Source organism: Pongo pygmaeus, chromosome 7 (genome assembly GCF_028885625.2).
Source record: "Pongo pygmaeus isolate AG05252 chromosome 7, NHGRI_mPonPyg2-v2.0_pri, whole genome shotgun sequence".
Lineage (NCBI taxonomy): Eukaryota > Metazoa > Chordata > Mammalia > Primates > Hominidae > Pongo > Pongo pygmaeus.
This window is the reverse complement of record NC_072380.2, coordinates 146,203,773-146,219,121: the sequence shown is the minus strand read 5'-3', so window position 1 is coordinate 146,219,121 and position 15,349 is coordinate 146,203,773. Positions and strand designations below refer to the sequence as shown.

General features: G+C 41.2%; 1 pseudogene; it reads right to left on the bottom strand.

Moving 5' to 3' along the window:
* Window positions 1-14,533: 14,533 nt before the first annotated feature.
* Window positions 14,534-14,956, bottom strand: LOC129043029 (large ribosomal subunit protein eL32-like; annotated as a pseudogene).
* Between the last annotated feature and the right edge of the window lie 393 nt (window positions 14,957-15,349).

Sequence of the window (15,349 nt, the reverse complement as noted above, 5' to 3'; positions counted from 1 at the left end):
ATCCATTGGCCATGCCTAGTCATGTGACATGGCTTCAGGGGGCCTGTCTACCTGGAGCCTTGGAGGAGAAGGGAAAATTCTACCTGGGGCCTTGGAGGAGAAGGGAAAACTATATGGGTGGCATAATGAGAGAGTCTCAAGTCACCTAAGAGGGCACTCTGTGTTTTCTCAGCTTTCTCATTTTGACTTGAGCATTCCAGACAAGCTTCTTTAGACCAACTGCCTCCATTTCTCTAACTCTATAAAGATTTCTGTGGTTGTTAGAAACCCCACAAATGTCTTTCCACCTATTGCCATCAGGGTGAAGCTGTCCCCCAGGTTTGCCTCCATTGCCGGACTATGAACTCCTCAAGGTTATGGACAGCATCTTACTCCTCTGTGTCCGCATCCTTTAGACGGGAGGGATGCTCAGGAAATTACTTTTGAATGAATGAGTTCTTGTTGAGGGTTGGGCAGAGGAGACTGCTTCCTGATAGCCAACACTGGAGCAACCTGGGTAGGCTCAGAGACAGCTTTGAGCCACCATACAGTAAAGGATGCTGCATTCAAGGGGCTGTTTTGAAAGACAATGCTGCAATTTTAGTAACAGGGGTGTGAATGAAAAGGCCAGTAGGAATGACCTTCTGACAAATAAATGTGATTCTAAACTTTCTCTGCAGTCCTGGTACCTCCCTCTCCTTACCTCTCCTTGTGGCTTGGGCAGGTCTTGCTCCTCTGCAGACCTGGGTATTTTCCTGAGCGGCAAGGAAATGGACTTACTTATCTGTGGGTGTTCTTTTAGTTTCCACCAAGCAGGAGCTGAGCTCCAAATTCTTCTACACTAAGAAGTTCAGGCAGACAGCACCTTCTGAGGTATCTGAAGCTATGTGCATCTTTCCTTCCACAGTTTATTCTCAGCTCCCTCCAGGGCTCTGAGCTCCAGGAGCTTGGCCTTGTATCTAGACTTGCTCCAAGTGTGTGCTCCCTAAGCAAGGTCTTTGTGGCCAGCGGGCCACCTCCCTCACCTCCGTCTCTGTCTTTGAAGACAGTCAGCCCTAAGTCACAGAGGGCTGTGACTATAGCTTTGCTCTGACAGGTTTTTGTTTATTTGTTTTGTTTTTAAACTGGGGCAGAATTATTTGTGTATTTATTCATTTCATGTGCAAAATATGTACCGAGTGCCCATGATGTTCTAGACAGTGTTTTATGCACAAAGAATTCCAAGACAAACAGGGCCCCTTTCCTCCTGGTCTTACACTTTGCGGGGAAAGCAAGCAACAGGCCAGCAAGCAAAGACAGAAACACCATTATGCTGAGTGCCATGGTGAGCATGAGACAGATTCATGCGATAGAGGGAGGATGGGGGATAGACATCTTTGAATAGAGGTGATGGAGAGCCCTGTGGTACAGCCAAGAGTTGACATGAGGTCTGAAGGCCACTGTGTCTGCCACCACCTGCCACCTGGGTCCTGACTGAGGAGGGTTGGAATGCCCAAGCTCCCCATGGAAATTAGATTTCTAAGGCAGGAGATTTGTAGGGTAAGAGAAAAAAACTAACATTGGCTGAGTACTTATTATATACACATTTTAATGTGTAATTAAGTATCCTACAAAATTAATGAGGTAAGGATGAATTATGCCTTTTTAAAAAAATTTTTTTGAGAGAGTTTTGCTCTTGTCGCCCAGGCTGGAGTGCAGTGGCGCAATCTCATCTCACTGCAATGTCTGCCTCCCAGGTTCAAGCAATTCTCCTGCCTCAGCCTCCCGAGTAGTTGGGACTATAGGTGACCGCCACCACACCTGGCTAATTTTTGTGTTTTTGGTAGAGACGGGGTTTCACCATTTTGACCAGGCTGGTCTCGAACTCCTGACCTCAAGTGATCCACCTGCCTCGGCCTCCAAAAGTGCTGGGATTACAGCTGTGAGCCACCACGCCTGGCCTGATTTATGCCTGTTTAAGATAAGAAAACTGGAGGCCTGGGTGAGCAAGTAAATTTCTCAGCTGGTCACCCAGGTGGGAAATGGGATTTGAGATATGATCTCACTTGTCGAGGTAATACACTGAGTCCTTAATCATTAAGATCTCACTGTTGCTTTATGTATCAGATCAACTTTATTGACAACGTGAACATAGTTCTTTGTTAAGGGGGTTGCCCTATGCATTGTAAAATATGTAGCAGCATCTTTGGTCCCTACCCACCAGATGCCAATAGCCCCTGTCATCAATGATGTTAACCAAAAATGTCTCCAGAGATTGCCAAGTATCCCCTAGGGGCAAAATCATCTTGGTTAAGAACCACTGGTCCAGAACTTTTATGACCATATCTTAGGAAATACATTTCTAAACTATGGAAGGTAAAATATGTGCCCTGCTTTCAGATGCCAGCTACAATATACTGATCTCTCTAGATCAGATATTTTCCTGCTCCAGAGATATGTAACCAATCATCTATTGGACATTTCCAAGGCGTTTCCATTGCCATGTCCCTAAGGCATCTGAACTCATCTGACACCAGGGCCACATCTTCGCTTGTGTTTCTGGTCTCTGTGAATGGCTTCTCCAGGCTCATCCTTGCTCAAACCAGAAACCCAGGGAGTCATCTTAACTTCTTCCTCTTCCTCATCTGTCTCAGTCAACCAACTGAGTCATGCCATCCTTTGTCTTAGAGCTGTTCACTCTCCATTCCACTGGGACCAAGGGTTCAGTTAAGTACACAGTAGCCAGCAAAGGGCACTGAGCTTAGGGGCAGTGGGGCTGGCAGGAGCCCTGATCCACATAGATGCTGATATGGTTTAGATCTGTGTCCCTGCCCAAATTACAAGTTGAATTGTAATCCCCAGTGTTGGAGGTGGGGCCCGGCGTGAGGTGATTGGAACATGGGGGTGGATATCCCACTTGGTACTGTCCTTGTGATGGTGAGTTCTCATGAGTTCTGGTTGTTTAAAAGCATGTGGCATGACCAGGAGCAGTGGCTCACATCTGTGATCCCAGCACTTTGGGAGGTCGAGGTGGGTGGATCACCTGAGGTCGAGAGTTCAAGACCAGCCTGACCAACATGGAGAAACCCTGTCTCTACTAAAAATACAAAATAATTAGCCAGGTGTGGTGGTGCATGCCTGTAATACTGGCTACTTGGGAGGCTGATGCAGGAGAATCACTTGAACCCGGGAGGCGGAGGTTGCAGTGAACCGAGATCATGCCATTGCACTCTAGCCTGGGGAACAAGAGTGAAACTCCGTCTCAAAAACAAAAACAAACAAACAAACAAAAAAGTATGTGGCACCTCCCCCTCTCTCTCTTGCTATGGCTCTGGCCATGTAAGATGAACCTCTTTCCCTTTAACCTCCCACAACCATGATTGTAAGTTGTCTGAAGCCCCCCAAGAAGCAGAAGCCACTATGCTTCCTATACAGCCTGCAAAACCATGAGCCAATTAAACCTTTTCTTTATAAATTACCTAGTCTCAGGTATTTCTTTATAGCAGTGCAAGAACTGACTAACAGGGAAAATTGGTACCAAGGAGTAAGGCATTACTAAAAAGATACCTGAAAATGTGGAAGTGGCTTGAAACTCGGTAATGGACAGAGGTTGGAAGAGTTTAGAAGGCTCAGAAGAAGTCAGGAAGATGAGGGAACATCCTAGAAACTTGTTGAATGGTTGAGACCTGAATGCTGATAGTAATATGGACAGAGATGGCCAGACTGATAAGGTCTCAGTTGGAGATGAGGAACTTATTGGGAACTAGAGTAAAGGGCACTTTTGCTGTACCTTAGCAAAGAGTCTGGCTACATGGTGCCCATGCTCTGAGTATCAGTGGAATGTTGAACTTCAGATTGATGATTTAGGGTATATTGTGGAAGAAATGTCTAACCAATAAAGTGTTCAAGATGTGGACTGGCTGCTTCTAACAGCTTATGTTCAGATGGATGACCAAAGAAGTGACCTTAAATTGAAACTTATATTTAAAGAAGAAGCAGAGCATAAAAGTTTGAAAAACTTGCAGCCTGGTCATGTGGTAGAAAAAAAAGCCCATTTTCAGGGGAAGAATTCAAGCAGACTGCAGAAATTTACATGAGTAAAAAGGAGCCCAGTGCTATTAGCCAAGACAATGGAAAGAAGGCTTCAAAGGTATTTCAGAGACCTTCATGGCAGCCCCTCCCATCACAGGCCTGGAGGCCTAGAAGTGAAGAATGGTTTTGTGGGCCAGGCCTAGGGCCCTGCTGCCCTCCACAGCCTCTGGACAATGCTCCCTGCATCCTGGGAGGCCTCAGCTCAAAAGGCCCCAGATACAGCTCGGGCCACTGCTTCAGAGGGTACAAGCTGTAAGCCTTGCCAGCTTCTACGTGGTGTTAAGCCCATGAGTCCACAGAGTGCAACAGTTGAGGCTTGGGAGCCTCTGCCTAGATTTCAGAGGATGTATGGAAAAGCCTGGATGTCTAGACAGAAGTCTGCTGCAGGGATGGAGCCCTCATGGAGAACGTCTACTAGGTCAGTCAGAGGCGAAATGTGGGGTTGAAGCCCACACAGAGTCCCCATTGGGGCACTGCCTAGTGGAGCTGTGAGAAGCGGGCCATCATTCACCGGAATAGGAGATCCACAGGCAGCTTGCACCCTGCAGCTGCAAAAGACAAAGACATTCAACGTCAGCCTGTGAGAGCATCCACAGAGGCTAAACCCTGCAAAGCCACCAGAGCAGAGCTACCCAAAGCCTTGGGAGCCAACCCCTCATGCCAGTGTGTCCTTGATGTGGGACATAGAGTCAAAGGATATTATTTTGGTGCTTTAAGGTTTAATGACTGCCCTGCTGGGTTTCCTGCTTGCATGGGGCCTGTAGCTCCTTTCTTTTGGCCAATTTCTACCATTTAGAATGGAAGTATTTACCCAAAGCCTATATACCTCCATTGTATCTTGGAAGCAACTGACCTGTTTTTGATTTTACAGGCTGATAGGTGGAATAGACTTGCCTTGTCTCAGATGAGACTTTGGAGTTAATGCTAGAATGAGTTAAGACTTTGGGGAACTCATTAGGGAGGCATGATTGTATTTTGCAATGTGAGAAGGACATGAGATTTGGAGGGGCCAGGGGTGGAATAATATGGATTAGATCTCTTTCCTTGCCTAAATTTCAAGTCAAATTGTAATCCTTAATGTTGGAGATGGTACCTGGTGGGAGGCGATTGAATCATGAGGGCAGATTTCCACCTTGGTCCTGTCTTCATGATAATGAATTGTTCTGAGATCTAGTGGTTTAAAAGTGTGTGGCACCTCACTCCTCTCTCTTGCTTCTGCTATGGCCACGTAAGCTGTGACTGCTTCCCCTGCCCCTTCCACCATGCTTGTTAAGTTTCCTGAGGCCTCCCCAGAGGCAGAAGTTTCCTGTACAGCCTGCAGAACTATGAACAAATTAAATTTCTTTTCTTCATAAATTACTCAGTCTCAGGTATTTATAGCAATGTGAGAACTAACTAATACAGATGCAATTGAAGGCCAGAATATCAGCACATCTTACCTAGGTGAGTGGAACTGTCCCCTCCTGTCCTTCCTGGTATTGCCACCTCCTCAATCCATTGCCCATCCTGTAGCCAGAGTGACCAATATAAAGCCCCCATGTAACTAGGACATTCTATTTAAAGTCTTGCAGAAACCCCTCACATCCTGTATCATGGAGCCCAGCTCCTTCCTGGCTCCCAGGACTTGGTAAGACATGGCCTCCATCTACTTCTCCCACTTCTCCACCCATCACTCTTCCTTTCTATAGCCATATGCAGTTTCTCAAACATACCATGCTCTCTCTCACCTCCAAACCTTGGTTCATGCAGTTCTCTTTGCCCAAAATGCCCCTGCCTACAACTTTTCACTTGATTTCATCATCTCACTTCCATATAAAATTTAATAACATTCAACATTCAACTTAATTAAAGTCTCTACTTCCATGAAGACGTCTTTGATCCTCCTCGGTTCCTGCGTCCTTCCTCGGGGCTCTTTGGTATTATGTGTTTACATGATGAAAGCCCACACCACATGATGACCACACATGGGTATTTAAGGATAACGTGTGTAACTTACCTATTTTTGGCATTACTTTGTGCTTAACTGAGAGAAGGCACTCATTCAATACTTTTAAAATGGTAATAATAATAATGATAATTTTATTTCTGAAGATGAAATTAGACACTGAAACATGTGGTTCCCATGCATTAGCACAGGAATCTTCACAAACACCCTATGTGGTAGAAACTATTAAGCACAATTTGTGAATATTGAGACCAACTTATTTATTTTCCTCAAATAAGAGAAGACTTGAATCTATATATTCAAAGGGTACTCTATATCAGAGAACACTGATCCAAAGTAGTCAATTCTGGTTATGTATACCTATAAAGTTTTTGAACTAAAGGTAAAGAAATAATTATTTGGCCAGCCAGGCAAAAAGCTCAAGTCACATATAATAAAGGGTTAAAAATCAGGTTGATTTTCTACAGGCCACAGCAAGTCAATATCAGAAGATTCAATATCAGAATATGAAGTGGAACGACACAACACCACAATACCTTCAAGAAAAGAATGTGTGAGACAAGGATTTATATCCAGCAAGGCTGATCTTAAAGGCAAACAGGTTTAACTGTGTAAGAACTCAGGAAACGTTCTCATGAGTCCTTTTTGAGGGAAAGAAGTACTGAAAGATGAACCTCATTTCAGCTCACCAAAATGTCATGGAGAACTTTGACAAAAATTGATTGTGAGCATGGATATATTTAAATACATTTAACTGGTAAGTTGAGGCTAAAACAAAGACGGAGTTTAGGTGACAGAGCTGAATACAAATATAGCTAACAAAAAGTGGGATGGGAAGTATTGTAATTTTGCTGATACCTTGATCTGCAATAGTTGCAAGTGTAAGAATTGTTGTTTACAGTTGACACATAAAATAGTAGAGTTCTAAGCATAGTTAATAATTGAAAGGTACTGCTAAGAAAAATAATAGTCTTAACTGAAATCTGATCAGGGACTGTGAATTTCATTATTACTTATGGGTGTGAACTAAAAGAAACTAAAGAAATAGACCAAGATATAATTATGTAGATAGGTATTATAATAAAAATATTAACTTTCCAAATTTTATAAGAATCACTCACACACACACACACACACACAGAGAGACCACCTGTTAAATTTTTAAACTCTTAAAATAGAAAAGAATACATAAAATCATATGACAAAGAAAGACTAAATGTTATTTGTCTTATCAGTCACTATAAACGAGTTTAGCTTGCCTACTAAAGAAAAAAGTTCCCAGGTTGAACTACAGAGAAAAACTCAAAGTATAATGTATCACATTTAGACATATTTAAAATAAAGTGGTTCATACAAATTGAAAATGCAAAGATGTGCAATATTTGCAGGCAAAAGCAACCAAGAGAAAGCAGAAGTCACAATCTTAAAATCAGACAAAGTGGAATTCTTGCAAAAAAAGCATTAAATAAGACAAAATTGGAAACTTATAATACTAAAGGGTATAATTCATGATAAAAATTAAAGTTCTAAATATTGATAACTAAATATAATAGTAATAAGAGCCATAAAGTACAAATTATAGAAGCTAAAAGGAGGAAGAAACAAAAACACACTGGTTATTAGGAGAATTTAATTCATTTTTGTTTAAGTCCCTGATAGATCCAAAAATTCAAATAGAGAATTCAAAATATAATGTATAAGCTATATTTGGCATATATTTCAAATGCCGTACCCTGAAAATAGAATATATTCCTTTTTTATTTTTTATTTTATAATTTTTTTTTTTTTTTGAAACAGAATTTTGCTCTTGTTGCCCAGGCTGGAGTGCAATGGCGCGATCTCGGCTCACTTTCGCTGCAAACTGCGCCTCCCAGGTTCAAGCAATTCTCCTGCCTCAGCCTCCCTTCTTAGATGTTTTTAAAACATCTACAACTGAACATACTAGGCCAAAAGGAAACCTTAATAAATTCCAAAATGTCAAAACAATACAAAGCATTTTCTGACTATAATTCAATAAGACTAGAAATTAATAATAAAACTATAGGCTTTTTTACTTGGAAACTCTAAAAAGTGTTATCTTCTGAATAACTCTTTAGTCCAAAAGGAAATACAAACCCAAACTGCAGAATTTCTAAGGAATAATGAAGCCAAACATATGGATAGAGATAAAAAGTGCTCGTAGAAAAATTCATAGACTTAAGTAATTATGTAAAATTAAATAACGTATGCATTAGACACAAAAGTTAGAAAAAGAACATTGAAATATACGACTAGAGAGAAGTAACTTTAATGACAAAAGCAGAAAGCAAACTAATAAGTGAAACTAACATGTATTGATTTGAAAAACAATAACATAAAATAGATGAACTATAATCCAACCTGCTTAAGAAAAAAAGCAAAAAAAGATTCAATAAATAAGAAATGATAAGTAGGAAATAATCATGAAAACAGAGAAAATTAAAAGAATCATAGACCACATTGCTCAACTTTCAAATAAATTTGACACACCACTACTTATAACATACTATTAGCCAAAAAAAAAAAAAAAAAAAAAAAAAAAAAAACCCTGAATTTAATCTAGCCTCCAGATGAACCAATACAGGGGAAATAAGAACATGCTAAATGATACCTAAAGAGAAAATCAGCACATTTCAGATTATAGAAAGTCTACCAAGAAGGCCAGATATGGTGGCTGACGCCTATAATCCCAGCACTTTGGGAGGCCGGGGCGTGTAGATCACTTGAGGTCAGGAGTTCAAGACCACCCTGGCACACATGGTGAAACCCCCATCTCTACTAAAAATACAAAAATTAGCCAGGTGTGGTGGAATGTGCCTGTAGTTCCAGCTACTCAAAAGGCTGAGGCAGAAGAATCACTTGAACCTGGGAGGTGGAGGCTGCAGTGAGCCGAGATCATGCCACAGCACTCCAGCCTGGGTGACAGAGTGAGACTTCATCTCAAAAAAAAAAAAAAAAGTCTACCAGGAAGATGACCTTGTTTATTCAACAAATAAATTTTGAGGAAAGATATCTGGGAGAGGAGGAGGTGAGATTTATAGAAATAAATCTATAAGTTATAAATGAAGAGATTTAAGACACATATCCAGCAGGTGTAATTGCCTAGAGCCTATTTGGACCCTGATTTCAACAAATAACTGAATGACTTCCTGTTTAAAAAATAATACTTATGTTTTAGTGACACAGCCTGAAAGTTCTGCAAGCAAAAGAATACAATATCCCAGGATTGCTACAAAATACTCCAGACTCAGGAGGAGGGTGGGGGGAAGTAGGGTGGGATTCCACATGCAATAGGACTGACTGTGAACCCATAGTTGCTGGGTCCGGGGTAGCTGGACCTCAGTATACTATTCTTTCCTAACTTTATATACGTCTAAAATTTTTCATAATACAAATAAATTTGTAAAAATATTTGGAACCCAGTTGAAATATAAACCTTTCCGGAAAAAAAAAATTATGAAATTTGACCCCAGAAAATAATGAAAATTCAAACTTTGTAATTACCAGAGAATAAATATAAAAAGTTGCCAGAAAGTTAACCATCTCTTCTTCCCCAACTCCCAGCAAAAGGAAAAAGATGTTTTCACAGAGGACGTCTGCCAAATCCTTAGAAGGTAAACAGTTCCAATGTGATTTTATTATTCCAGAACATAGAGAAAAGGGAAATTCTATAATTCTTTCATGAAGTGAAAAACACATCAGCACCAAATATTGAGAAAGATTTCACAAAAAAAGGAAAAAACAATGTCTCCCTAATAGATGTTAAAGCAAAAATTTTAAATAATATATTAACAAATAAAATCTAGCATGACACTAAGAAAATTAAACATTATGACCCGGTAGAATTTATGCAAGAATTCAAGAATGTGCTCAATATTATAAAATCTGTTAACATAATTTATTACAATAATTATATAAAACAGAAAGGTACACTTGAACAAAGGAAATTATGTAATCTGTTCTTGCTTAGGGAAATTCAATCATTTAACAATGCCAAATCTCTCTAGGTTGGTTTCTAAATTTAGTGTAACCCTAACAAAAATATCAGGTTTTGGTTTTGGTTTTAGAAGTAGACTAGATGGACCAGGCACGGTGGCTCACCCCTGAAATCCCACCACTTTGAGAGGCCGGCAGAGGCTGGGGGATAACCTAAGGTCAGGAGTTTGAGACCAGCCTGGCCGGCAGAGGCTGGGGGATAACCTAAGTTCAGGAGTTTGAGACCAGCCTGACCAACATAGTAAAACCCTGTCTCTATTAAAAATACAAAAAATTAGCTGGACGTGGTTGTGAGCACCTGTAATCCCAGCTACTCGGGAGGCTGAGGCAGGAGAATTGCTTGAACCTGGGAGGCAGAGGTTGCAGTGAGCCGAGATCGCACCATTGCACTCCAGCCTGGGCAACAGAGCGAGACACTGTCTCAAAAGAAAAAAAAGTAAACTAGATGATTCTAAAGTTTATACTGAAAACAAACAAGGACAAATCTGAACAAAAATAACAATGACTAGGGGTCCAGTCATATCAGATATTAAAATATGTCATGGAGCTTAATAATTAATGAATTTAATTAACCATTAATTAAATTAGTATTGCACTATTACATAAATAGTCCAATGGAACAGGAGAGAAAGTTGATTAATACAATGAGATACATTCTGTAATGTAGTATAAAATAAGATAAAAGTGGTATCTTAAGTCAGCAGAGAAAAGATATTCAATAAAGGATAGTAGGTCAACTGAATATTGGTCTAAACATAGCTCACTTCATACACTAGAATAAACTCCAAATAGATAAAATAGTTAAATACAAAATTTCAAACTATAAAAATATTAGAAGAAAATATGGAGTAAGAAGGCTTATTTAGTTACAGTTCAGAATCTAATATTTATAAAAGAATTGATTGATAAATTATATGATAAACAATGTTTAAAAATTTCTACCTAGCATAATAAAACCATTAGCAAAATCAAAAGACAAAATCAAGCTAGGCAAAATATTTGCAAGTCATGTTACAGATCAAGCTTTTAATCTTCATAATATGTAAAGAGCTCTTAGAAATGATAAAAAAGGGTAATAACTAAAAAGAAAAATGGGCGAAAGATATGAATAGAAAGTTCACAGTAAAAAATATAAATGGTTTTTAAAATACTGAAAGACACAACATAAGAGATAATCAAATTAAAACAATACTGAGATACCATTTTTCATCTATCAGGTTGGTAAAAAAATTAAATATTGACCATACCTCGTGTGTGTGAGGTTGGGTGGAAACTGGTAAGTTGCAGGACAGAGTGTAAATTGGTACAAACTCTATGGAGGGCAATTTTGGAATACTAGCAAAGCCATAAAAGCATATATACCCTTTGAGCCATCAATCTCATTTCTGGGAATTTACCCAACTGATAAACTTGCTCAGTTACTAAGTGACAAATTATTGCACTATTGCTTGTAGTAAAACGTTGGAAACATACATAATGTCCCTCAAGAGGAGACTAATTAAATAATCCTAGTATATCCATTCTGTGGAATATATGCAGATGCCAAAAAGAATACAAATATTTTTATATATTATAAGAGATTCGGGATGTATTGGTACTTGAAATAGGATGCAAGAGGTGTTTATGTATGCTACTTTGTGTGACGGAAGTGCGTGGTGATAAACATATACCTTTATACGTGTTTGTTTTCTGTAGGAATCTCAGGAAGATAATAAAGGTGGTTATTATGGCGGGGGTGGGGAACTCAGTGGATAGCAGGCAAAAATGGGAATAAGAACTTTTCCTGTGTGCCTTTTGAAACTGCTTATTTTGTAAGCTATTGAAATGTATTTCCTATTCAAAGTTACTTGATAAGCATTGAAACCTTTGCAAAGTTAGCACAAAGTGACTGTGGAGATGGAGGGGTGCAAGGCAGAGGGGAGGAATGGCTCCAGTGCTCCAAGGAGGAGCCTGGATAGGCCCCTCAGAGTCTCTGCTCACAGGTGAGGGGCTGGCCGACAGACCGCAGGTCATAATACTCCCAGTTGTGCGAGAATGAGCAACCCCAGACCATCCAGGCAGCCCTGAGTCAGCATCCGGCCCTGCCTTTGCATGCAGAGAAGTGGTTTTCTCAAGGTAAGTCCATGAAGAACGTGCTTCTGGCCTGAGTTACCTGACTGGGGCAAAACGCAGGCTTTACCAGCCTTTTCCAACTGAAGGACACACCTAGCTCTCTGTGGCGAAAGCCAAGGCTGTGTCCCACAGTCAAAGCCAAATAGAGGCCCGAGGAGGTTGTCCAGAAAACCCAGCAATGGCAGAGGAACAAGAGAGCTTCCATCAGCCATCACGTAGTCAGACGGTTCACTCCCTTTCCTTCCTGAAAACACAGTGTAGCCCAAGGAAAGACAGTGTGGGTTTCTGTGTTAGACAGGGGAGCAGCTTCCAGCTCTGGTGCTCAACAGTTAAGGGTAACTCCAGACAAGTCACTGAAGCTCATGAGAACTCAGTTTCCTAATCTATGGAATGGGTACGCTTGTGCCCAACTCACAGAATTCTTGGGAGGATTAGAAATAATGCATGTAAAGTGCTTGGCATTTTGTGCTCAGTTCAGGGTAACCACGTGGGATCCATGTGTTAACATATCTTTCACTTCCAGCTCTGCCTGGTGGAGATTTTCACCAGGGAGAGATCTCTGAGCAACTACCTAGCTATCATCTAGCCTTATTAGATAATTGGTTATGTTTACATAGTCTAGGTTTAGCCAGAAGGTGCAAAGGGACTAGTTCAGGAATGGCAAATACCCTGACCATGTGTACATGTCACATTTCTACTCTATGTCTAGGGTAGACATTGCTAGTCTGCCCTAGACATTTCTAGTCGACCCTAGACATCACTAGTCTACCCTGTGACAAGGAGAATTCTTCTCAAAGCCATGTTCCAGACAGCCATTGTCCATTGACTGCCGTGCAGGAGAGGTGACATCCACTTAGCAATTCTAGATAGGTATCTAAAGCCCCATCACAATCTTGCTTCCTCTGATTTCTCAGATTCTATCAAAAATGACAATAAAAAACACTTTTAATATTTAATTTTAAAAAACATTAAAATAGATTACCACTTTCACATTATTTAATTAACATCAAAACATTTGATGTGATGTGGACCGGGTCACGGGCAGAGCTTTCCCTCAAGGTCCTACTGTACCTGGAGGGACTGTCACCTGGCATGAACTTGACCCCTGCCTGGCTCACCTTTCGTCAGGAGATTCTGTAGGACCAACACATATTCTTCTGCGTTCGCACTTTTTATTTTGTTTCTTTATTTTGGAGACAAGATCTTGCTGTGTCACCTAGGCTGGAGTGCACTGGCACAATCACAGCTTACTGTAGCCTCAAACCCACAGGTTCAAGCAATCCTCCCTCCTCAGCCTCCTGAGTAGCTGGGACTACAGGCATGCGCCACCACGTCCAGCTAATTTTTTGTATTTTTTGTGGAGACAGGGTCTCACAGGCTGGTCTCAAACTCCTGGCCTCAAGCTATCCTCCCACCTTCGCTTCTCAAAGTGCTGGGATTGTAGATGTGAGCCACTGCACCCAGCCTACATTTACACGCTTGAAATAAATTCTGTGTATCCAGTTCACTCGGCACTAGTTCTCTAGGCTCTGTTGTGGTGGCCCTGCGGGAAAGGGAAGGGACAGAAGATATTTATTTAGTACTGACTGTTTGCTAAACAATCTATTTAATCTCTTCTTTTTAGTCATCTTTTGAGGTAGATGTTACTACCCCCATTGTACAGTGGTAAAATTAAGGCTCAGAGAGTTTAAATGGCTTCTTCCCAAAGTCTCAGAGCCAGTAAGCTGACTGAGTAAATTTCTTGCCTGTTTAAACAACAGCTATGAGGCAGAACAAATCCTCCCAAACGAAACTTGTCTGGATCTGATTTCTGTTTGTTCCTTAACTTGAAGTGTTGGAACATATCTGGGGCCATAGAGTGGTAGAACTGTTTAATTTGGATGCACAGTGTACGTGATTTCACGATTATAGCTCATTTTGTTTTGTTCTGATTTCTGCAGCACTGTGGAATAGTCAGCCCACATCCCTATGGAACCGCCCACCTTTCCAAAAAATCCTCCAAGCTGGTAAAGGCTGGATTGTCAAGGAAGTCCCCCACTGTGCCTTTTTCTTTCTGGCAGCCCTCTCTCTGCTCCATTGATGAAGGTTCAGCCAGGAGTCCTGGGCTGCCGCTCAGTCAAGACCAAGCTGGCTCATGGTCACTTGTGACAATAAGTAAAGCATCCCCATCATCATCATCATCTGACAAAAACTGATCCCACCCCAGTCCCCATGCTGGGGCCTGGGTGCTAAAGACAAGATCTCGGCTGAGCACGCCACTGCCTGGGCCTCAGAGTGAGCTATGCGCTTGTACTTTATATGATGTATCTCCGTTTATCCACACCATGGATTATACCAACCTCATGGGATAAATGCTAATTCTTTTGGCAGTTTTTACAGTTTTATTTAAACACAAACGTGCACATGAGCTGTCTACTCATTTTCTTTGCTGCGCTGCCTGGCATTAGGGTTGGTGACTCTGATGGCTAGCTGGGCGGCTCTTTCCATGATGGCTTTGTGGTTCTTGGAGGAAACATTGTGAGCGATGTCAGCACAGTAAGATTTATTGCACATCAGCAGCACTTCCAGCTCCTTGACGTTGTGGACCAGGAACTTCCGGAAGCCACTGGGCAGCATGTGCTTTGTTTTTTGGTTGCTCCCATAACCAATGTTGGGCATCAAGATCTGGCCTTTGAACCTTCTGTGAACCCTGTTGTCAATACCTCTGGGTTCCCATCAGTTACATTTAATTCTGACATATCAGTTTGACTGGTGATGGATGAACTTCTTGGTTCTCTTTTTGATGATCTTGGGCTTCACAAGGGGTCTAAGGGTGGCCATGATGCTGAGGAGATGGCTGCCACCTCAGATGCCTCAGATGAGGCAGATGGCTGCCTCATGATGCTAAGGAAGAGGATAAATGCTATTATTAAACCCATTGTACGGATGAGGAAACTGAGACTCCAGAGGGTGAAGTAGCTTGTATAAGGTCATGATCTTAGCAAGTGCATCTGGATTTACATTCTGAGCTCTTGACTAATCTATGTTGCCTCTAATGGGCTCCTTCATTAGAGACTTGTAGTAGTTAGATTATGTCTAATTATGAGTAATAGAAAAAAACCCAAATAACAGCAGTTTAAACAACATAGACGTTTACTTCTCTGTTGTGTCCAAGGCATTCCGAGGAGCTGTCTGGGCTGGTATGGAGCCCCAGAGTGTCGACGAATCAGGTTCCTTCTCTCTGTTGTT